General features: G+C 36.5%; 1 long non-coding RNA gene across 2 annotated transcripts in view; it reads left to right on the top strand.

Moving 5' to 3' along the window:
* Positions 1–24,093, top strand: part of LOC129136130 (uncharacterized) — a 94,944-nt gene that overhangs the window by 50,644 nt on the left and 20,207 nt on the right. For both annotated transcript variants that reach the window (XR_008537445.2, XR_008537446.1), the window contains one exon: positions 11,518–11,584. This is a non-coding gene — a long non-coding RNA (uncharacterized LOC129136130). The remainder of the gene's footprint in view (positions 1–11,517; positions 11,585–24,093) is intronic.

The following is a 24,093-nucleotide window of genomic DNA, read 5'->3' as shown; positions in this document are numbered from 1 at the left end:
CCTGAAAAATTTGTTCACTTATTCCCGAACAGCACACACTTACATTCCAGAACTGGCTAGGACATAAATATGCACCACTTATATTCTTAAAGACCACCACTTGTGAAATAAGGGCTTTAAATCATTGTCAAGAGGAAGAAGCTTCTATTTTAAAGCCGAACATTTAACTGCTTACTGTATATAAGCATTCTATGTAGCTTACGTGATGACAAAACCTTTTATAGTAGTGTATAGAGGTTGGTATATTTAAAAATCTATTCAATAGAAATGTTTCTGGACAAGTCATAAGAGAGACAGAACTAAACAAAATAAAAAATCTGATAGGAAGACCTTGGACATATATGGAATGTGGTAAATCTTATACATTGCATCCCAACACAGGGGCAAGTTCAGTGTTTTATATATATAAAGCCACATTAATTTGAAATTAGGTCTGGTTTTGAATTGTAGCTCTAGCTAATTAATGATGTGACTTTGGGAAGATAATTTAATTGCTTTGACCTGTAAAAGAAGGAAAGATAAGTCTGCAAAAAGTGTGTAACAGAGTTGATTCAGCTACCAAAAAAAAAAAATCCTGTGAACAAATCTAGCTGAGTAGTTAGCACATATCAGATGGTCAATCACCATGGGCTTTTCATAGGACATTAATTGCAAGAAGAAAATCCTTGAATATATTTCTTAGAAGGCATCCTTATTTGGGAGAGAGTTATTAAAATGGATAAAATAAGTATATGAGAAACATAAGCAGAGAAATATGAATTTATGAAAATGATGCCTATATATATTTTTCTTAAGCCAGTGTAAACAGAGATAAATTTCCAGTTCTTCCTACAAAATAGTCATCAGCTCAGAAACTATGGGATAGTAGATACAGCAAAACGCATGGAACAAGGAAGCTTGACTATGTCCTAGATGTAATCTGAACCTCCATTTCCTTATCTGTAACATATCTAACTCACTGTTGTCTTGACTAGGAGTTAAAGGTACCGAATAATAGGTGATAATGGTTGCAAACCATCAAGTTCTGAACTATGCAAGTTATCACTTAGTCAATCCATCAACAAGCATTTAGCAAGTGCCTCTTTAGAATTTAATTTAATTCTAGGCTTAGTTCTATTGAGGATTTAGGTGAAAATGCCACCAAGGTAAAGATTCTGTAATTTTAGCATATGTTTTCCATTGGGACATATGATTAGTCAAAAGTTATATAAAATGTAAAGCATTTATTAGTCTAGCTAGAATCGGGCCAAACAGCTGACACGTAAGAAGGGGAGTAGTCACTCAGGGCTGAAGTATGTCGATGTGTCCCCACCCCTGTCAGATGCTTCAATATGAACTGCTCATTGCAGGTTACAAATAAAATATTTTTTCATATCAATTTTTCAATGAAGAATTCACACTTTGCCACCTCAATTTAGTGTCTAATCCACCCCTCATCCACACTGATCGTAATTTTGTGTAAACAGCTTCAACTCTTTCAAAATACTTTAACGTTTTTTCTTTTTCCAAATAAAATGAATGCTATTCAGAAGTTCCAGGCTATCACCTCTATAAAGGGGGCTAGTGACATTTCTTTCCTATTAAAGTCAGCTATTTGCTGTTGATTTGAGTGACAGCAAAAGAACATCAAGGAACGAGGTAATTTTGGTCACATTTGCCTCCTTTACAGATCCTAAAGCCAACTTTATAAACCTAAGTTAACATTTGTTTCAATGCTTTCTAAAAGACCTTACACACCTTCTTCTAACGGCACCAGGCCCTTGAGAGAGTTTTTAATCATCTCCTTGAATTCCTACATAAAACTTGACAGCAACTTCTAAGGAAACCAAAAACACACAGACGATATTTAAAACAAAACTAGATATCAAGGTATCCCCATGCCCTGCAAAGCACACCAATAGCCACAAAATAGACATTATAGCCACTCTTTATGTGGCAAGACAAAGGAAGCAATGAGAGTGGCCTCTATTGGAACTGAGAACAGAAAAAAACTCCAAAGAACCAACAGATGTTCTCTGTGAAACTTAAAGGCAAACTGGAGAACAGCATCTGAAACTGGGAATAAGTTTTCCCTCCATAGAACCAGTGAGTGTGAGGGGCCCAAAGGAAGAAAAACTAAAGAATTGGAGCAGGCCATGCCCCAAGAACTCCCCACAGAGACTCTCCAGCCCTCCCTTTTAGGACGGCTCCCTCACTGAGCAGAAACTTTTGGGAGCTGAATCAAGAGAGCAGGAGAGGACAAGAGAAAGGAAAACATGAGGTCTACACAAAAGTGGGCAAAGGAAACACAACCAGGAAATTCCAAAAATTCAAGACACCGAAAAGGGAGTTCCACAAAGTTAGAAAAGCTTTCCTGAAACTTGCCTCATTCTAAAAAGTTACATCAGAAAAGTTAATTTCACAGAAAAACACAAAAGTCTCACATTATAGACAGAAGTTTATTTCTCTCTCTTGTAAAAGAACAAAGATAACAACAACAGAAAACACACTTATATTTGGAGCAACAAAGAAGTGTCAAGGTTAAATCTGAATCAAAGTTATTACAAGAAAAAAACGTGAGAACCAGGAGCTGGAGAAGTGCCCTATAGATGATGAGTGCAAGGTGAGCCCACCAAACAAACCAAAAATGTAACCTACTATTTCAAAATGAGCTAAAAGACATTGAGAATATATAAGACATGAAATAAAAATATGAATCAAAATGAATGAAACTCAGAAATAAGATCACCAAATGCTGGAAAGTATAATAAATAAATATCAGAAATTAAGACTAAACCTGAAAGAATAAAACACAATTTTTTTAAAAAAGATTATGTCTTAAGAAATGGAAGATGAAAAAGCAAAAAGAAAAATGCATTAAAAATATGAAGAGATAAAAAGGAATTGAGACAGTGACGGATATTGACAGTAAGCAAAAGAGGCTGCCATAGGAATGGTATGAGTCTCTGAACACAAAGTCAAAGCAAGGGAAAAGTAACCTTGGCTTAAATTTTTAAAAAACAAAAAGGAAAGAAATAGAGAAAAAATCATCTGAAATCGCACATTAAAAAACTAGCACATACTTGAGACACCTGAGGATATTCACCTAGAAATACCCAATATCAAGGCATATTTTAATAAGATTACTGGATTTTTTAAAAATTTCATTTGGACATATAGGAAACAAAGCTTCTGAAATAGAAATGAAGTAAAATTAGATATACAATAAAATTTTCAACAACATTTTATACCAGAAGAAAATAAAGGGACTTGAGATATGTAAAATTATAAATATGACTTTTAATTTACAAAGAGAACAAACTGGCAGCATTATGCAAAAACTCTGAGAACATTGTTGCTATGAGTCCTTCCTCAAGAATCTTCTGGAAAATGAACTTCAAATGATCATATAGACTAAAGAGGTATCATCTCAAAAAAAAAATGGTGGTAAGCATTAGATATAGTTTCTCATAAAATTAAGAACAAAACCAAATACCTCGAGAGGGCACATTTCTAATATATAAATATTAAAAATCACTCTCACCCCTATTCCCCACCTGATACTCTCAAAATCTTAATCTTTTGAAAAACTTCCATTCACCTCCTGTTCCTCCACATCCACATCACCAGTGTCTTCCTATAGAGATGTCAACCTTTGTAGTCACCTGTCACAGCTCCCCAGGCTTCAGGATGTAAAAAGAAATCTAACTAAACAAAACAAAATAAAAAACAAACAAAGCCACAGCTGGCTGAAACTGCAATCAAAATTCCTTTACTCAAGGTCTTCCCATTACAAAGGGAGTATGAGATCAGATTCATTTAGCCTCTTGCTTCCTGGATCATACTCAAGCAATCCATTGGCATGGTTTCCTATGGCAGCTGTTCTTCAAAAATGAAAACCATCAATTTTGCCATCTTAGCATTTACCTAGGCCTTTTAGGTAATAGCACAGCTCAGATACAAATACTCACAGACTGGTGAGTTTTCTGCTCTCAACTTTTTAGTATTAAGGAAGACTAGTAAGTAAAAATCCATAATTCAGAGGTTAAAATGTATCAACAGTGCTAGTTATGGCAACCTAGAGATAAAATAGAAAAATATGTGAAGTGAAGGCTGGGATTAGTGGCTCACACCTGCAATCCCAGCATTTTGGAAGGCTGAGGTGGGAGGATTCCTTGAACCCAGGCGTTGGAGACCAGCCTGGGCAAAATAGAGGCACTCTGTGTACAGACCCTTTCTCTACAAAAAATTTTAAAAAGTAAGTTGGGCGTGGTGGCATATGCCTGTAGTCGCAGCTACTCCAGAGGCTGAGGTGGGAGGATCACCCGTCTAGGGTGATCAAGCCCAGGAAGTCAAGGCTACAGTCAGCCATGATCTCCCCACTGCACTCAAGTCTGAGTGACAGAGCAAGACCTTGTCTCTAAAAATAAAATAAAATAAAGTAAAATAAAATAGGACTAAAAATATCACCAGCTCAGAGCTGGCTTCAGTGTTAATTAAGTTAATATCTATTAGTGCTGGAGCAGCACATGTCTTGTAATAAGCCAAACAGTGGTGTGTTTTCTATCACTGTTGTCTGTAGTTTATATGAGAGAAATAAACTTCTGTCTCGCTTACTGTGATATGAGGCTTTTCTCTTATATTCAAATAAATGTAAACTTAAAAGTTGCCTGATTGCTTCAAGTCTCAGCTCTAACATTATCTTCTGTGTGAAATGCTTCAACAGAGTGAATTAAACTTCTACTCCAGAAAGTCTCAAGAGTATATTGAAATATCTCCATGTGGGACTTTAGCATAAGTAGACTTTTTGCTTCTTTGTTTCCTTGCTTTTATTTAGTTTGTTTTATTTGACACTTGCTCCATGTACATCATCATTCCTTTGTTACAAATTATCAGCTTATTTTTTGTAATCCTGCATTAATCACAGTGCTTGCTTTATCACAGATATTTGATAAATGTTGATGAAATGAATGAATGAGTGAGTCCATGAACATATAAATGAAGATATCTCTAATCATCAAAGGCAAAATATCATTTGAGATACATTTAGGAGCATTTTTTTCTTTCTTTGCCTGTTTTATTTCTTTTTTACCTTATGCTTGGAGGGGAGATTCATTGTTGAGTAAGCAGCTCACGCACTGAGATGTATCTGTGGCACGCAAAGCTCACCAGGGGCAGAAGATGGCTCCACACAGAGCAAGTCCAGGATGGCTCATTGCTTCCTGGGGAGATGGAATGGTGTTGGCTGTTGCCTTCTGGAGGCTCATACAATGAGAACCACTGAGAATGAATTTCTGAAAACTCATCATAGCTCGCTGCATCCTCAAACTGCTGGACTCAAGTGATCCTCCCACCTCAGCTTCCCAAAGTGCTGGGATTAACAGCATGAGCCACCGTGCCTGGTCATAGTCCCATTTTAAAGACGAAGAAATTGCCGGCACAGAAAGTTAAGTAACTTGCCAATGGTCACACCATAAATAGTGGATGTGGAACATGAACCCTTCCAGTCTGTTTCCAGAGTTCGGAGTTGGACCTCCCACTTCCTGGGCAAAATGTGGTTTTGAGAGAATGAAAGAGACAAAGGCGTGACATTTTTTATTGAAGTCTCATAAACTCTGCTGCAACATGTGGACATACTCAGAAATGTGTAATTGAGATCACTGATCACAGAAAGTAAAGACCACATTTTCTGAGGGTGTGGAACACAATAAGACAGAGGTGGTGGCTTGTGTTGGTCTAAATGGCTCCTCATATGATGGTATGAAAGGGAAAACAAAATACTTCAGCAAAAAGAATGCAGTGACCCTGTTGTGAAATGTGTACTCTGCCACTAGTGGTGATTACATAGAAAATAAAGAGATTTGAAGTTCTATGAAATTGTAAGATTTGGCAGAAATTTTAGGAGTTTCAATACAAAAATTAGCAAGTTTATTGAAAGGAGGGAGGGAACAAGGGGACAGGGAATTCTCTCCTTCCAAATTCCCACAGTTCAGAAAACAATTGAAGTAGCTTTAGAGGAACTTGCAGGTGCAAATCTGGAAGTTTAACAAGAAGAACAAAGCTACCCCAATAGGAGGTAGTTCAAAATTGGCATTCAATTTACAGAGAAGAGTCCTGAGTAACAGTCATGCACATGATAAAGACTTTAAATGAAAGAAAGGAAGGGGAAAGAGGAAACAGGAGAAACAAAGGGGGAGATTTTTATTTTCTATCTTCTCAAATGAGACCCCAGCAAACTAAATTCCCTTAAATGTGCACTCTTAAACATGAAAGCCACTGAACATCCACACAGAGAAGTACAGATTTGCTCAGCAAATTGTTTGCCACCCACCCATCCCTAATTTAATTTTCTTTCTAGTGTTGATCTTATTAGCTCCTTGAAAGTGCACATGAGAACATGACACTTTTTCATTAAATGGAGTTTCATAGCACTTAATAAAAATAACTTCTGGCAGAAAATAAAATGGCAAACTCTATATTTATGTGCTAAATGTCACTTAAATAAATCAAAAAGAGTACATGCATACTCAAAGATGATGTTTTTGCACAATTCAAGGCTCATCATTTTATTTTCTACATTTTATATTTTCTTCTGCAAAACCTAAGTAAATCTAAGCAAGTTTTCTTTAGTGGAAGACATAGCTGACCTTCAACAGCTAAAGCAGCAGTGAGAAGAGACAGAAAAATCTTACATACCAGTTCATGCTAGGAAGGTTTAAATGCAGATTACCGTGGTGTACAGATTTCTTTAAGGCTAAATCCCTTGAGATGGGCAAAGATTGCATACCTGCTATTTTCTTAACCTTTACTTGTGGAAGCTTTTGAGAACTGAGGATGGAGTGCTTGGTGGGCAGCAATTCAAAGCACTGAGATAAAGATGTAAAGAAGGGAGATTTCCATTAGTGGTCTGGAAAGGGACCTGTCAGCCTACTTGGTTCAAATTATTTTTTAGGTGAGAAAACTAGGCCTAGAGAAATTAACATACAGAGGCTTACATGGTAAATGGCAAGTTCCTCTGATTGTTTTATGGTGGTGTAGATGCATATTTATTAACACAGAAATAATTCCAACAAGAGATTAAGGGGTATGTTCATGATAATTCTGGAAAGAGATACATCAAAATGTTTTCCTGAGCCCCTTTGTAGTTTTTAGGTAAATATTTTATCATTTATTGTTCGATTTTGTTTGCTGTTATTTTCTGAGGGTTAGAAACAAATATGCATTACTTAAGTAATGAAAGAAGAAAAAACACATTTGGATATGGTATTCTTCATCACTTATGAAATTAGTGAAGTTGGAAATAAGTTTAGACTGGCCAACCTGATGAGGCTGCAGTATAAAATATCTGAGAAGCAATTTGTACAATGGGCATTTCATAAGGCTTTTGCTTAGAGCTGGAATGTTCCGCAGGGAGAAGACGAGGTATTAGTGCTTTGTACTAAAAGCATGGTCCCTGGAGCAGATGCGGGGCATTTACCTAAGAGTTTGACTAGAAATGCAGAAGATCTGAAGTCGGCCCTACTCAATCAGAAACTTCATTTTAGCAAATTAGAGAGATAATTCCTAAGCACAGTACAGCTTCAGAATCATTATTCTAGACTACAGTATAAACCTTTGAAACAGGAGGAGTTCCCTTATCCCCCTCACAGGGCGTGCCACAGGGGAGTGGCTCACTTCTTTGTAGCATGCAGATGGGCAGGTCGTGGGGAGCGTCTTTGGGCTCCGACTCCACGGCAGCGTCTGGGATTGAGTGTTTACAGCTCCCAAAGCCGCAGTGGGCATGTGTTTCAGTGTGCTCTTTCAGCTTTGCTATCTGCAGGCGGCTTGTGTTAATCAGCTCAATTAGACCCTCTGCTTTATCGCAAGGACAGAGGGCTTTCTGTATCCCAGGGTTCTTGCCCTAGCGTACCAGACAAATTGGATCACACGTGGGCTTGGAGGATGGGTGCAAGGTTTTATTGAGTGGTGGAAGCAGCTCTCAGTGAGATGGGTGGGGAGGCCAGAAGGGGGATGGAATGGGAAGATGGTCTTCCCCTGGAGTTGGGCCGCCCAGCCGCCAGACTCTCCTCCGACTGCCCCCGACAGAATTCCACATCCTCCCGCTGCCAATGGCCTGCAGGTGTCTGCTGGTGTCTGTGATTTTCTGCTCCTCTGGTCCTCTCGACGTCCGGCTGCTTGTGTGTGTTCCTGCTAGGGTCTCCCGGGTTTACATGGGCACAGGATGGGGGCATGGTGAGCCAGAGTGGTCTTGAAAAATGCAACATTTGGGGATGAAAACCGGAGTGCCCGTTCTCACTTAGGTTCATGGGCACAGGCCTGAGGGTGGAGCCTTGGCCAGGGACCCCGCCGTTCTCTACCCAGCACTTCCCTGCCCCCCTCCCATATCACTTTCACTGCATCTAATCACTGATTGAGTTTGGGGAGGAGGCATACAGAGCAGAGGCATAGAAAAAAACTGTGTGATACAGAACTGGGAAAGAATAAATGCAGTCATAGGTGATATGGGGTTAGATTTCCAACCTAGCTCAATCTATATGACTTCTTTAACAGTTTCTTTATTTGTAAAAGGGACTAACAACTTCTTCATTTTATGAATATTTTGAGCATTAAATGAAGTAATGTATACTAAACATACAGCAATATACATGACATGTGAAAGATAAGGTTTCATTCAAGTCATTTTCATTTTTCTTACTGTAAAAGTTTAGGGTCACGTTTGGTGGTTTTATAGTCCTGCTGCAAGTAGAGGATATTAAAATACAACTAAGAAGACATATTATGTGGCTTCAGGCTGCAGCTCCAAATTCATTAAGTGTCTGTAATAGTCTGATACAAAGTCTTGTAGAGCTCAGACCTTGACAAGAAGGGCTTGGACACTTTCCCTTCCTAAAAAAAGGACGTAATGATGAGGTTTAATTGCAATACAATTAGAGCTTTTGATAGCAAATTAATTTTCATTGATAGGGTTGGTCTTGGCAGAGAGTGTAGAATTTATGAAATTAAAGCCCCATGAGCTTATGTACAGTCGCTTATAGCTTTTTATGCAAATTGAAATTCGTGCTTCATTTTCCATTTCTGGAACCAAAGATTAAGGATAATAAAGCTTTTTAACTTAGCTAAATTAGTTAAAGGCATTTTATTGTATCAAACTATATTTTATCGAAGGCCACGCTTGACAAATTCTCTCCACTTTAAATAATTACTCACAATAAATTTATAAAATTTGTTTGTGTAGAAAGATAATCTGGAGATATGGTTCTCTTACAGTTTTAATAAATTATTGTGCCTATATCTTACCTGGTACCATTAATGTATTTACTAATCCTATGTGGTTTAACTAGCATGAATACTGAAACAAAATCTTATTTTTAATGGTTAATAGAAATATTTTGTATTTATGCCAACGAAAGAAAGTCTTTTGGACTATAACACTTGTTGCAGAAAAAAAAGAAGCAATGCATTTTTGAGCCAATAGAATCAGTGCATGTCCAAAATTCAGATCAGGTAATTAAGATATTAATATTGTCAGAATAAATATGATTATACATAAAGTCAATATTAAAATGATAAATATGGACAGCAATAATTCAGTATAATATTGAGATGTAAATTCCTCTCCAGTAGAATAGATATTTGTACTGAGGTTCTCAGTGGGACACTATTTGATAACAAGTATGAAGACTTTGAGATTTTTTTCTTCTTATAGAATGATAAAATTTTATTTTTTCATTTGATTTCATCTTTCTCATCTGTTTTTCTCTTCTATATTTAAATACCTAACACAGTCCACACAGCTCAAAATCCAAAATGTGCAAATGTATACAGTGAATGATTTTGTTCCTACCCTGGTAACTTTGTTAGAACACTAACAAAGTTCTTCTTAAAAGCGTGATAAAAATAGTATTTGTGGAACTTTTTAAGTGTGATGCAGTTCTAAGCATTTCAAATCAATTAACTCAGTTAATCCTCCGTACAACCCTTTAGGTAGCAACTGTAATCTCCCCATTTTACAGATGAGGAAACTGAGGATCTGTTGGGTTAAGTAATTTACTCTAGTCATTACAACTATTAGTGACAGAGTTGAGATTGGAACTCAGGAAATCACAGAGCAATGTCTATGCTCGTGACTACTTAGCTCCTAACTATTAACAGTTTCTTACCTTTCCTTTCAAACCAATATATGTAAAAGTTAAAAGGGGTACACTTTTATAAACATTATCATTTCCATGTAACTACATATCTTAAGGTATTCAAAGGCATTGTAAAAAGTGCTTCTTCTTTTATGATTCAAGTATTCGTTTAAATACTGTTATTTTATTTTATTTATTGTTACTGTTAGAGGACTACTGACTCAACCAGTCCTCTTTGCATAAAAATGAATGTGTCTTTGGCCTTTTCCTATTAAAAATGATGCTGCAATGACTATCCCTATACATGTGCCATTTTGCACACATGCGAGCATAATGGGAGGATAAAATTCCATTTGTAGAAAGGCTAAGTCAAGTGGTTTTAAGTTTCAATTTAAGGCTTATATATTAATGGACCTCATAGAAATTTTACCAATTTTTACCCTCCACCAACAATGTATTAAGGTTTCTGTTTTCTCATACACTAACCAGAATTGTTATATAAAACTATTGGTTTCTTGCTGGGATTATAAGTGAAAAAATATATTTTCTAGTATTTTTAACTTTTAAACTGTAACTTTTCATTTGGAAAATATTTAAGGTGTAAAAAGTGTTGCAAAAACTTACTAGAAATTCTGGTATTCCCATCACCAATATTCCTCAAATATTAATATTTGTATAAACACAGGACATTTAACAAAATCAGAAAATTAACATTAATAAAAGACTATAACTTACATACCTTACCAAAATTTTACAAATTACTCTACAAATATCCTTTACTGATCTAGGATTAAATTCAGGTTCATACATTCTACTTGGTTGACCTGATACCTTGGGGGGTTTTTAGTTTAACTTTTATTTTTATTTATCTTTTATTTCAGGAATGCATGTGCAGATTCGTTATATGAGTAAACTTCTGTCATGAGGGTTTGTTGTACAGATTATTTCATCACCCAGGTGTTAAGTCTAGTTCCCACTAGTTATTTTTGCTGATCCTCTCCCTCCTCCATACTGCACCTTCTAATAGTCCACATTATATGTTGTTCCCATCCATGTGTCCATGTGTTCTCACCATTTAGCTCCCACGTAAGTGAGAACATGAGGTATTTGGTTTTCTGTTTCTGTGTTAGTTTGCTAAGGATAATGGACTGCAGCTCCATCTATGTTCTTGCAAAGTACATAATCTCATTCTTTTTATGGTTGCATAATATTCCATGGTGTATATTTACATTGTTTTAAATCCAATCCACCATTGGTGGGCATGTATGTTGATCCATATCTTTGCTATCGTGAATAGTGCTGCAATGAACATACATGTGCATGTGTCTTTGTAATAGAACTATTTATGTTCCTTTGGGTATGTGTCTAGTAATGGGATTGCTAATTAGAATGGTTTTTCTGTTTTTAGGTTTTTGAAGAACTGCCACATGGTTTTTCACAATGGTTGAACTAATTTGCACTCCCACCAACAGTGTGTAAGTATTCCTTTTTCTCTACAACCTCACCAGCATCTGTTATTTATTGACTTTTTAGTAATAGCCATTCTTACTGGTGTGAGATCATATCTCACTGTGATTTTGATTTGCATTTCTCTAATGATCAGGATGTTGAGCTTTTTTTTTTTTTTTTTTTTTTTTTTGAGACAGAATTTCACTCTCTTGTCCAGGCTGAAGTACAGTGGTGCAATCTTGGCTCACTGCAACTTCTGGGTTCAAGTGATTCTCCTCCCTCAGCCTCCTGAGTAGCTAGGATTACAGGCACCTGCCACTGTGCCTGGCTAATTTTTGTGTTTTAGTGAAGACGGGGTTTCACCATGTTGACCAGGCTGGTCTCGAACTCCTGACCTCAAGTAATCCGCCTGCCTTGCCTCCCAAAGTGCTAGGATTACAGATGTGAGCCACTGTGCGCAGCCTTGAGCTTCTTTTAAATATGATTGATGGTCCCACATGTATGTCTTCTTTTTCTGTTCATGTCCTTTGCCCGCTTTTTAATGGGGTTCTTTGTTTGTTTCTTGTAAATTTAAGTTCCTTATAGAGGCTTGGTATTAGACCTTTATCAAATGCACAGTTTGCAAAAATTTTCTTCCATTCTGTAGGTTGTCTGTTCACTCTGTTGATAGTTTACTTTGCTGTGTAGAAGCTCTTTAGATTAATTAGATCCCATTTGTCAATTTTTGCTTTTGTTGCAATTGCTTTTGGTGTCTTCGTCATGAAACCTTTGCCTGTTCCCATGTTCAGAATGGTATTGCTTAGGTTGTCTTCCAGAGTTTTTAGAGTTTGGGGTTTTACATTTAAGTCTTTAATTCATCTTGAGTTAATTTTTGTATATGGTGTAAGAAACAAGTCCAGCTTCAAACTTCTGCACATGGTTAGCCAGTTATCCCAGCACTATTTATTGAATAGGGAATCCTTTCTCCATTGCTTGTTTTAGTTGGGTTTGTTGAAGATCAGATAGGTGTAGATGTGTGGTCTTATTCCTGTGTTCTCTATTCTGTTCCATTGGTCTATGTGTGTGTTCTTGGAGCAGTACCATGATGTTTTGGTTACTGTAGCCCTGTAGTATAGTTTAAAATCAAGAAGTGTGATGCCTCCAGCTTTCTTATTTTTGCTAAGGATTGCCTTGTCTATTTGCACTCTTTTTTGGTTCCACATGAATTTTTAAATAGTTTTTTCTAATTCTGTGAAGAATGTAGATGGTAGTTTAATAGAAATAGTGTTGAATCTATCAATTGCTTTGGGCAGTATATCCATTTTAACAATATGGACTCTTCCTATCCATGAGATTGGAATGCTTTTCCATGTGTTAGTGTCATCTCTGATTTCTTTGAGCAGTATTTTGTAGTTCTCCTTGTAAAGATCTTTTAACTTCCCTGGTTAGCTATATTCCTGGGTATTTTGTACTTTTTGTGGCATTTGTGAATGGGATTGCACTCCTGATTTGGCTCTCAGTTTGACTGTTGTTGGTATGTATAAATGTTAGTGATTTTTGCACATTGATTTTGTATCCTGGGACTTTGCTGAAGTTGCATATCAGCTTAAGGAGTTTTGGGGCTGAGACTATGAGGTTTTCTAGATATAGGAATATGTCATCCACAAACAGGGATAGTTTGACTTCCTCTCTTCCTATTTGGATGCCCTTTACTTCCTTCTCTTGCTTGATTGCCTTGGCCAGGACAATAGGAGTGGTAAGAGAGGGCATCCTTATCCTGTGCCAGTTTTCAAGGGAATGCTTCCATCTTTTCCCTCCACCTCTTTTATTGCTTTGACATTTTTAGAAAGGACTGGCCAGGTATTTTCTAAAATATTTTGGCTTTCCTAATATTTTTCATGACTAAATTTCATGGTAAGAATACCACAGAAGTAATGATGTGTTCTTCAGAGTATCACAGGCATATGATGTGGATTTGTTCCATTTCTGATGATGTCAAATTTAATTACTGGCTTCATCTGGTACATGACAGGTTTTTCAACTGTATTGTAGTTTTTCCTTTGTAATTATTGAGTCTCTTCTGAAACATACTTCCAGGCTATGCAAATATTCTTCATCATCTATTCACCCACCAATTTTAGTATGTATCAGTGAAGATAAGTGGTGATTTTCTATTTCCATCATTCCTTCGACCTTTGACATTGATTGGATAGAATTATCTTCTAAGGAAGAGTTTCTCCTCCTATCCTATTTACCTATTTATTGCTAACTGATTGATTGACTCATTCATTTATATGGCTTATTCATATTTATATTATTTATTTTGTTGTTCAAATAGTTTCACATTTGACATCTGGGGGCTTCCTCCCAATAGTCTTTGTGGCCTTTTAACAAAGCCACGTGGTTTTGAATATTTATTTTGCTTATCTTGTATTATCAGTGTGATTAAGCCACTTAAATTTACTTTTAGTGAAACTTTTTAATTTTTGCCCATTTTCCACTTAGTTGTTTGTTTTAGTTTATTTTTTAGTTGTTCATTGACTAGTGGATGCTTTTGTAATAATAAGGCAATGAATTCTTTGCAATATGATTTGTAAAATGTTTTGCAGTTGATCATTTACATTTTGATTTCAGTTTTTTTGTGTGTTTATAAATGTTTTCAATGTAATAAAATTTGTCACAGCTGTAATTTTTCTTGATTTTGTTTCGTAATTGCACAGGCCTTCCCACTTTTATATTTTAAAGCATTTTTACTATACAGTATTTTTCTTTGAAGTATCCTTAAAGATGACTTTTTGTATTCACATCTTTGATCCATTTGAAGTTTAACCTAGTGTAAGATGTAAGGTATGCACAATTTTGTTTTCTTTAGATGACTACTTTGTAGTCATAAAAGCAACATTTACTGTATAATTTCTCATTTCACTATTTATTTGAAACTCTATTGTTCTCTAATAATAACATTTGCATGTACTTTGTTGTATCTCTCCCATTTATTTGTGTCTATTTATGACTTTATATTATACGTTTTTATTTTGTCTAGTGTTTTGATGCATTTAATATGCTGATAGGCTCCTTCCCTTTACTTATTATTTTTTCAGATTTATTCTCATTTTTTTAAATTTAGTTTTCCCTATGAAATGTAGCTTATATTTATTCAGTTAATAAAAATCAAGTATTACTAATTGGGTCACATTAAGTTAGAGAGAATTGACATTTGGGCTGGGTGCGGTGGCTCCCACCTGTAATCCCAGCACTTTGGGAGGCTGAGGTGGGCAGATCACCTGAGGTCAGGAGTTCAAGACCAGCCTGGCCAACACGGTGAAACCCCGTCTCTACTAAAAATACAAAAATTAGCCAGGCATGGTGGTGCGTGACTGTAATCTCAGCTACCCAGGAGGCTGAGGCAGGAGAATCCCTTGAACCCAGGGGGCAGAGGTTGCAGTGAGCTGAGATCATATCACTTCACTCCAGCCTGGGAAAAAGAGCAAGACTCTGTCTCAAAAATAAACAAACAGAATAGACATTTGGACAAATATGAGTTTTTCTATTTCAGATCACAGCATTACCTTCCATATGTTCAAGTCTCTGAAGTACTTCAAGAATGCTTAAAATCATCTTCACATACAGATAGTTGTGTTTTGTTAAGTTTATTAAGAGGTATTTTATCATATTATTTTAACACTGAATCTTTTAGAGGCTGTTTATCACTTTTTAGATTATTTCAAATGGGACATTTTCCCATTATGTAAATGCTGTTGTTGTTTACAAATAGGAAAACTATCGATTTCTGTATACAATTTTTTTGTCTAGAAACCTGTCTGACTTTCCTTATTGTAACTGATTTTATCAGTTGAATCTGATTTCCAAGTATACATTGACATCAGCAGCAAATAGTGAAAATGAGTATTCTCTTTCTTATTTTTATGACTAATTTCTTTCACACGATTAACTACAGTGAAATGAGAAAATATCCGAATTTTGTCATTTAGAGGTAGGGATAACATTCTCAAAACTCAATTTTTCCCAGAGTAAGTAGTCTACAAATATTCTGTTTGTGTTTATGTCAATTTAATATAATGAGACTTAGAAAACTTTCTTTTTCCCCCCACTCTGGGTTTTCAACTGTTTTTGCAGAGTCCAACAACGTAGTCTCTCAAAATCTTTTAATTTCCTCCAACAATGGTGATTTATCCTTCATTATGTATTACTTTTTGTATTTGTGCTTTCTACTTCTGCTTTATCTAGTTTGTAGGTTTGCTTGAACATTCAGTGTTTGGTTTATTTATTACTTCAGCCATTTTTCTTATTTCTAATTGATTACATTGTGTTTTTATCTTTATTAAATCCATCCTTCTGCTTTCCCATGCCATTTGTTGTTTTCCTTTTATTCCATCTTCAATTAAAGCTCCACGGGTTTACCTCATAGCTTCTGATCCAAATGGCTTTCAATCATTGATATTTTTAGGGAGACTACAATTTGGGCTTAGATTTTTTAAAATTATCTTAGAAGATTTTTTTGTTTTTGTTTTTGTTTTTGTAATTTCCAGGTGTTAGGGACTCTTTAATATTTTATTTTGTTATTATGTTCTTGTCCCAGTTCAGTGTTATCAGAGAATACTATCTCTACTACTTCTACTTTGGGATACACCGAGGCTTTATTTGAAGCTTAGTATTTGGTCACATTTATGAATACTCCATACTTACTTTTTTTTTTTTTTTGAGATGGAGTCTCGCTTTGTCACCCAGGCTGAAATGCAGTGGCATGATCTTGGCTCACTGCAACCTCCGCCTCCCGGGTTCAAGTGATTCTCCTGCCTCAGCCTTCAGTAGCTGGGATTACAGGTGCTCGCCACCATGCCTGGCTAATTTTTTTGTATTTTTAGTAAAGACGGGGTTTCACCATGTTGGCCAGGCTGGTCTTGAACTCCTGACTTAAGGTGATCCACCTGCCTCAGCTTCCCAAAGTGCTGGGATTACAGGCATGAGCCACCGCACCTGGCCAATACACACTTTTTTAAAAAGGTATATTCATGGTTGAGGAACAACATTTAAGTGTTTATATTAGTTTAAGATCTTAAAGGAAACTTTGACTTATTTTGTTAAATTCCTAAAACACACTTATCCTAATTTTTTGGAGCAATTACACTGCAGAGAATTGCAAGATCAATTGGCAGGTAATTAATTTTTTCCCCAGTTTAATTTTTAAAACCAAGGAATGTTATCTAGCTCATTTTATTCAAAATATGTTTCATGTTTACTAGTAAAAGTACCTTTTGTTTGACTTAGGTGTTTTTATTGAGTCCCCATTTATTTTCTTTTAGATCGTAGCTATTAATACCATAAATATTATTTAAAAATTAAGAAAATTTTAAATAAAAAAATTAAATTCCAAACTATAATCATGACATAATAATTTTATTTTGTTTATTTCTTTGAGACAGAGTTGTAAATAAAAAAATTAAATTCCAAACTATAATCATAACATAATAATTTTGTTTTGTTTCATTTTTTGAGACAGAGTCTCACTCTGTCACCCAAGATGGAGTGCTGTGGCCCAATCTCAGCTCACTGCAACCTCTGCCTCCCAGGTTCAAACAATTCTCCTGTGTCAGCCACGCTAGCTGGGATTACAGGCACCCACCACCATGCCCAGCTAATTTTTTTATTTTTAGTAGAGACAGGGTTTCACCATGTTGGCCATGCTGGTCTCGAACTCCTGGCCTCAAGTGATCCACCCAATTGGGCCTCCCAAAGTGCTAGAATTACAGGCATGAGCCCCGATGTCCGGCCAATCACAGCATCATAATATATTTCATCCCTTCACACACACACAGAGGCACATACATATGTGTAATTGTTTTTGTTACAAATAATTCCTTTATATGGTTTTACAATAAATTTGTTAAATTGATTCCTAGTTAATTGCCTTTAGGTTGTTTACAATATTTTGTTATTATGAACAATGTAGCCAGACAGAAATGTTTGTTCATGTGTGTATGTAAATATGCATGCACACACATATACATGTATGTGTGTATATATTATATATATACCCAATGCCAATTTAATTTCAAAGACTCATTTCTATAAGAAAAAATGCTACTTCACGGGGTGCACATTTCAACTTCAATCCCATTTTGAATGTCAATAACTAGTGGCACATTGTCCTCCAGGAACATTTTATTTTGAAGAAATGTACAAAACAGATCTGTTTATAGTGGCCCTGTTTTTTGTTTGTTTGTTTGTTTGTTTGCCATCCCTCAGTTTAATCAGTCGGAATGAGGGTGGGTGAGGAAACGGAGTAGAACAGTGATAAAGATCATGCCTCCATATGGCACTATCTACAGTACACTCGGCTTCTACATTTTAAGGTAGCCATTTTTGTGAGGTCTTAGCAAAGCATTTGCAACCATTTGCAGCAGGAGGACTTCTTCACAATGCCTCCTGCAATGGAAATGCCCTGCCAAAAATGACTGCATCAAATCAGCTGCATCAAAATGATTCGGTTTTTCAATATAAGCAGTCATTAATTTTTGTATTGTCATTATGATTATGGATTTTCTTTCCTCTGTGATGTACTGTGTTTTGCATTTTTCTTCTTTCGTCATATATTATTATTATAGTTAGAAAAATGTACAACAGAAAGATCATAGTTAGAGTTTAGAAACACAGGTGAGTAGCCACTGCTCTGCTCTGACCTCGGCATCCTGCTCTCCACCAGTATTCTGAAGGATGAGCTGCTTAATAAGGTGGGGGGAAATCTGGCTCTGCTTGTCCTAAATAGCTCTATGAGGTGGAGCTGCTTTGTGGAGACTTCAAGTTGACTAAGCTTTTGGAGGGATTGTAAAGACTTCAGGTTGATTAAGCTGGTACATAGGCTGGTACTTGTTACCCCCAATTCCCAATATCTGCAAGCCAGTTGAAACGTAATATGTATAATTTGGTTTGATCTATAACTCAAAAGCTCATTGTCTCAATCACAGAATTTCCCTGCCAGCTCTCAGTCTGAACAGAAGGACATTGTTTCAAACTGAGAAGAGGGTCACTGTTCAGCTTCTCTTATAATTGCCCATTCAGGCTCCACAGAGAGCTTCCAGGATGAAGAGTTTGAGAAGTGGATGTACGCAACACACACGAAATTTCACTGTGTGGGGAACATTGTAGGTAACATGTAAGTTCAAGGCTGGGCAAGGTGGCTCACGCATGTAATCTCAGCACTTCGTGAGGCTGAGATGGGAAGATCACATGAATCTAGGAGTTTGAGACCAGCCTGGGCAACATAGTGAGACCTCATCTCTAAAGAAAAATTAGAAAATTAGCCAGTCATTGTGGTGCATGCCTGTGGTCCTAGCTACTCGGGAGACTGGGGTAGCATGTGGGAGAAGTGCTGGAGCCTGGGAGGTTGATCACATCACTTCACTCCAGACTGGGCAACAGAGTAACACTTCATCTCAAAGAAGAAAGAGAGGGAGAGAGAGAAACAGAAACAAAGAAAAAAGAAAAAAAAAAGAGGTTCAAGACATTTTAGGAGATTGTTCAGTGAGAGTCAGAGGGTGTCTTGGGTATTTTGTGGTGCTTGTTATTTACATCCTAGACAAAACTCTCCTCTCCTGTCTCATATTTACATTCAGCACTGCAGATTAAATTTCATGGATGTGCGTGTTCCTATCAGGCACAGCCAGAAAAATAACCTGGGCAAATACTGAGGGAGAGGGATTTATTGGTTCTGAGTTGTGCAAACCAAAGAAAGCAAAAGGCTCCTTATGCCTGAGAGTGTCGTAATGTCAGGCTGTAACATCTGTGACTGCTGCAGTTACTCACCAAAACCCACACATGAAGGAGGGAAAGGCACAGGAATCACAGAGGAGGGAGAATTTAGCCTTGACAGAGGGTATTTGAATTTGCTCCAACTCTCACTGCCAGCACAGGTCCCTGTGGTAATCCAGGGACGATGAAGTATACATGGCCCCTGCAAGCTGACAGGAACCCACCTTCACAGTCTTCCTTCTCATCACAACCCTACTTCCTCCATTTCAAATTATATGTTTTACCCAACACTTTTCTGAGCATGACAGATTTAGGTTTCAGGATTTTGGGTTGTCTGTTTTTTCATGATTATTTTGAGAAATTGACGTGTAATAATTGTACATATTTTGGGGGTGCATGTGATATTTTGATGCATTATACAATGCGTAATGATAAAATCAGGGTAATTGGGATATTCTTCATGTCAAACATTTATATCTTCTTCATATTGGGAATAATACACATCTTTTCTTCTAGCAATTTTGAAATATACAATAAATTATTATGAATTAGCATTTCCTTACTGTACTATCAAATACTTGAATATATTACTTCTACCTAATTGTATTTTTCTACCCTTAAACCAACTATTTTGCTTCTCAGTTGAGGCATATATTGTTGCTCTACACAAAATGTCTTTCCCCACCTTGTTATTCTTGAACTACCTCCTCATCTGGGACATACAGCATGACAACTGTGATTCCCTAGAACCAGAGCCAGAGGAAAGGAGTGGGTGCATATTCTTTACTAAAGGGGTGTACTCTTTTCAGGAAAATCTGTAAGAGAGTGAGGAAAAGTGGGAGAGTGGGAAATACTTGAGTAAGGCTGTGGGCTCAGGCAGTCTAGCACATCCTGACCTTCTGGGATCTCTGGATAAGTGGTTTTCACCTGGCACAAGACGTTTGGTGTCTTGTATTCTCAGAGAAGTCAGCCTTCAGCTGTAGGATGCCTCATGGGCAAGTTGGAGTCCACAGGCTGAGGGAAGTGCTCCAGAGAAAGGGGATAGTTCTGAACCCTGAGCAAAAAATGTTGAAAGCAGATGACAGATGGGTGCAACAGCCTGGTCCCCAGGCTCTCAGGGGATACCAAAAGCATTTTCTGTGTTTGCTCTGATCTGTCACTTGTGCAGTGCTACAACAAGCAGATACAAGAAAACAGCTAATGCATAAGAGAAAATAAAATCAATCTTGGAAGCAGCTGAGTTTTCTTACTGTTGTTGTATTCAGATTTTCAAAGACAGCTACTTGGCCATTACTTGAAAGTACCGATTTACTCACAGAAAAGCTTATATTTATTTGTGAAAAATTTAGAATCATGCATATTTTCTTAATTTATATCCTCTGACTAAATGAAATTCTGCCTTGTGTAGTGCTTGAGAGACATTACATCTTGGTTACAAAGTAAAAAGAAATAATCCATTCACAACATTTTTCAATAGCCAAATAGTTGTGTTTTCACCAGATATCTCAAAGCAGTTACTGATAAAATTCCACCAAGATAGAATAGGACAAAAGTAATTCCAATTTTGCTAGATGGCGAGCTTTTTAAAAATGGATCTAAAGCATCAGACTAAGAGGAGATGAAATATCTTTCTCAAATATGAAAACAAAATTCAGATTGATTTTCCTAGAATCTGTCCTGGGGGTTCATAATCATATCAACTCCTGAATTGTTTAGAGAAATGGTTCAATATCTACAAACGCAGTATTTTCCCCCACATTTTCAAGAAAATCTTTATGAGCTTGGTGAATACTCTCTTTGGTAATAAAGGAACAATATCCTAAAGCAAAGAAAGATCTTAACTCTGTCACTGTCCCAATAGGAAAAAGCTTATGTGCTGAGGGCAAGCACAGCTCAAATCACATAGATAAAAGGAAGCAATGTCAGAATCAGAAAACAGGATTCTTAAGGTGTTATTCATTTAAGTTTTCAATCTCTGAACATCATTTCCAAATATGCCTTTTTTCACCAGTCTAATAATTAACAGATACTAGGAACAGTAATTTCTTCACTAGATGTATATGCACAGTCTTTTGCTTGCAGAAAATCCCCAGAGCCACTGAAAGAAAAATGAAGAAGGGTGGTAACAGCTGCTGTTAGTGAGTTATTCACCTTTTAAGGCTGAAATAGCTTCACATTACGTACTTTAAGTATGACTCTGATCATCACACACACACACACACACTCCACTAAATAAATGAAAAGTAATTTTTTTGTCACTTTTGGGACTCAATATCCCCTCAAATTTGGAAAATGCCCTGAGGTCCAACATTTTGGAGAATTCCGTATGGTAGGTAGTTACCAGTTCTCATTGGAAACTCTTGCATTAGATGTTGTTCCAATCTGTATGTCATATCAATACTTCTGGATGGGACCTTTTAAAACCAGATTTGTATCCCAGCACTTTGGGAGGCCGAGGCGGGCGGATCACGAGGTCAGGAGAGCGAGACCATCCTGGCTAACACGGTGAAACCCCGTCTCTACTAAAAATACAAAAAATTAGCCGGGCGTGGTGGCGGGCGCCTGTAGTCCCAGCTACTCGGGAGGCTGAGGCAGGAGAACGGCGTGAACCCGGGAGGCAGAGCTTGCAGTGAGCCGAGATCGCGCCACTGCACTCCAGCCTGGGCGACAGAGCGAGACTCCGTCTCAAAACAAAAAAACAAAAAAAACAACAACAACAACAACAACAACAACAACAAAAAAAAAACCAGATTTGTGTCATAGGATCCTTTGAAGAGGCCGCTATCTTCTGTACCTCTGGCCCTCCTTCCCTTGATCATTGTGTATTTCTTCCCTCTGAAATCTTGCCACCTTATCAAGAAGCATGTGGCTGTTCCCCACCAGTTTGTACACCCAAGGACACTCCCCTCTCACTGCAACTGGAGAATCACTTTCTCCTTGTTTCTCTCAAAAGGGCTAATGGATTCATGATAAATATCTATCTCCTCAACAAGCATAGATTTTTACAAAAGTAGGAATGCATATTGACTTCAAAGTGCTCTTTCTTCTGCCGTGTAAAAGATATACTGAAGTTAAGAATAATTAAAAAATAAAATCGCTGCTTTAAAAAGTATGCATATAATGAATGAATAGGAAATGGGGTGGAGTTAGACTGGGAAGAAAACCTGCAGAGGAATGACACAAATTGATCCTCCACATATCTTACCTCAATAGAATATAAAATGTAACAGGCAATTTTGAAAAATAAAAATCACCCATTATCCAATTACCAAAGGAAAAAAGCATAACAGTCATTTTGTTTTATATCCTTTCAGCGTTTTTTTTTCCTTTTCACTGCTGCTTTGAGTACACATTGATGCAACCCCAAATGGAAGCAATTTAGCAAATATCTGTTTAAATTACAAATGTTCATGCTCTTTACCACAAAATTCTGTATGGCACATTTATTCTGTATTTCAAATAAGTGCAAAGAGAAGTACTACAAGTGTCTCCATTGCAATACTTTTTAAAATAAGAAAACTTAGAAATAACAATAGATAACCAGTTTCATAAATTATGGTACATCTATACAACACAATACTTTGTAGACATAGAAAAGGGGGAAACGCTTTCTGCCCTAAGGAGTGATATTAAGATGTGAAAGTATCATTTTATAAGCTTGGATTTTAAAGGTGGAGATTGAACGAGAGGAATGTAACCTCTCTGCGCATCATTTATCTATCTAAAAATGAAGATGACCATGTTGCCTCCTTCTTAGGATTGTTGCAAGGATTCCATGAATAAATATTTTAAAAGTGCTTAGACTAGGGCCTGACACAGAGGCTAGTGCCATGTAAGTATTAGTTACCGTCACTATGGGAAACATCGTTAAGTGGAGGGAAAGTTCAAAGCAGTGTACATAGTGTGTTTTTGTTTACATAAAAATGAGAAGTACAGGTGCACATTTTTAGTCATGTTTGAGTGTAATACATCTGAAAGGTTTTACAGGAGACTATTAACTCTGGTTGCCTATGGAGAGGAGAACTGGGCTGGGTACAAAAGAAAAATAAACTTTTCACTATATATCCTTCCGTGCATTTTAAAATCAGGAAGAAGTTTTAATTATTATTTATTCAAAATTAAATAAAAAGATAAAAATATATAAGAAGGCCTTCCCTGCAGCAAGATTTTTAAAAAGAGATTTCTATTTATGCTTCTAGTTCTTTTGCTGCTATCTTTTTACATTAATATGTCTGGAATTTAATTCTATATACAGTATATATTAGGGAACCTTTTATTTTTCTTAATCTCATCAAATGTTTTGTTCTAATGGTGAGTGCCTCTTTTATTAAATATCAGTTTGTATCTATCTATCTACCTAAACACATTCACACATAACTCAATATCTAAACACTTTCTGTTTGATTTTTCTATTCCTATTCTATTGCCACACTTGTTACATTATCATAAGTTTAGAACATATATTGGTATTCTTCCACTAACACCGTTTTCTCAGTTAAAGCCTTTGCTTAACGTTAAATGGTTTTCTGAATTAAAATAACTTTTGAATTAATGTTTTTTGCTATTTGATTTAAAGTTTTTTATGAAATATTTATGTGAAAACCAACCTTTTGCTAATAGCAAGGTATTATATCAAGGAAAAATATTACATGGACTAATACTTAGATGGTAGATGCATTAATATACATCTTGTGTATGTGTATACATGCTAACATATATATAATATATATACATTATACTATATATATATATAGTGTGTGTGTGTGTGTGTGTGTGTGTGTGTGTG

Source organism: Pan troglodytes, chromosome 8 (assembly GCF_028858775.2).
Source record: "Pan troglodytes isolate AG18354 chromosome 8, NHGRI_mPanTro3-v2.0_pri, whole genome shotgun sequence".
Taxonomy (NCBI): domain Eukaryota; kingdom Metazoa; phylum Chordata; class Mammalia; order Primates; family Hominidae; genus Pan; species Pan troglodytes.
Note: the sequence above shows the minus strand (reverse complement) of the source record. Positions and strands in the feature narration are given on the sequence as shown.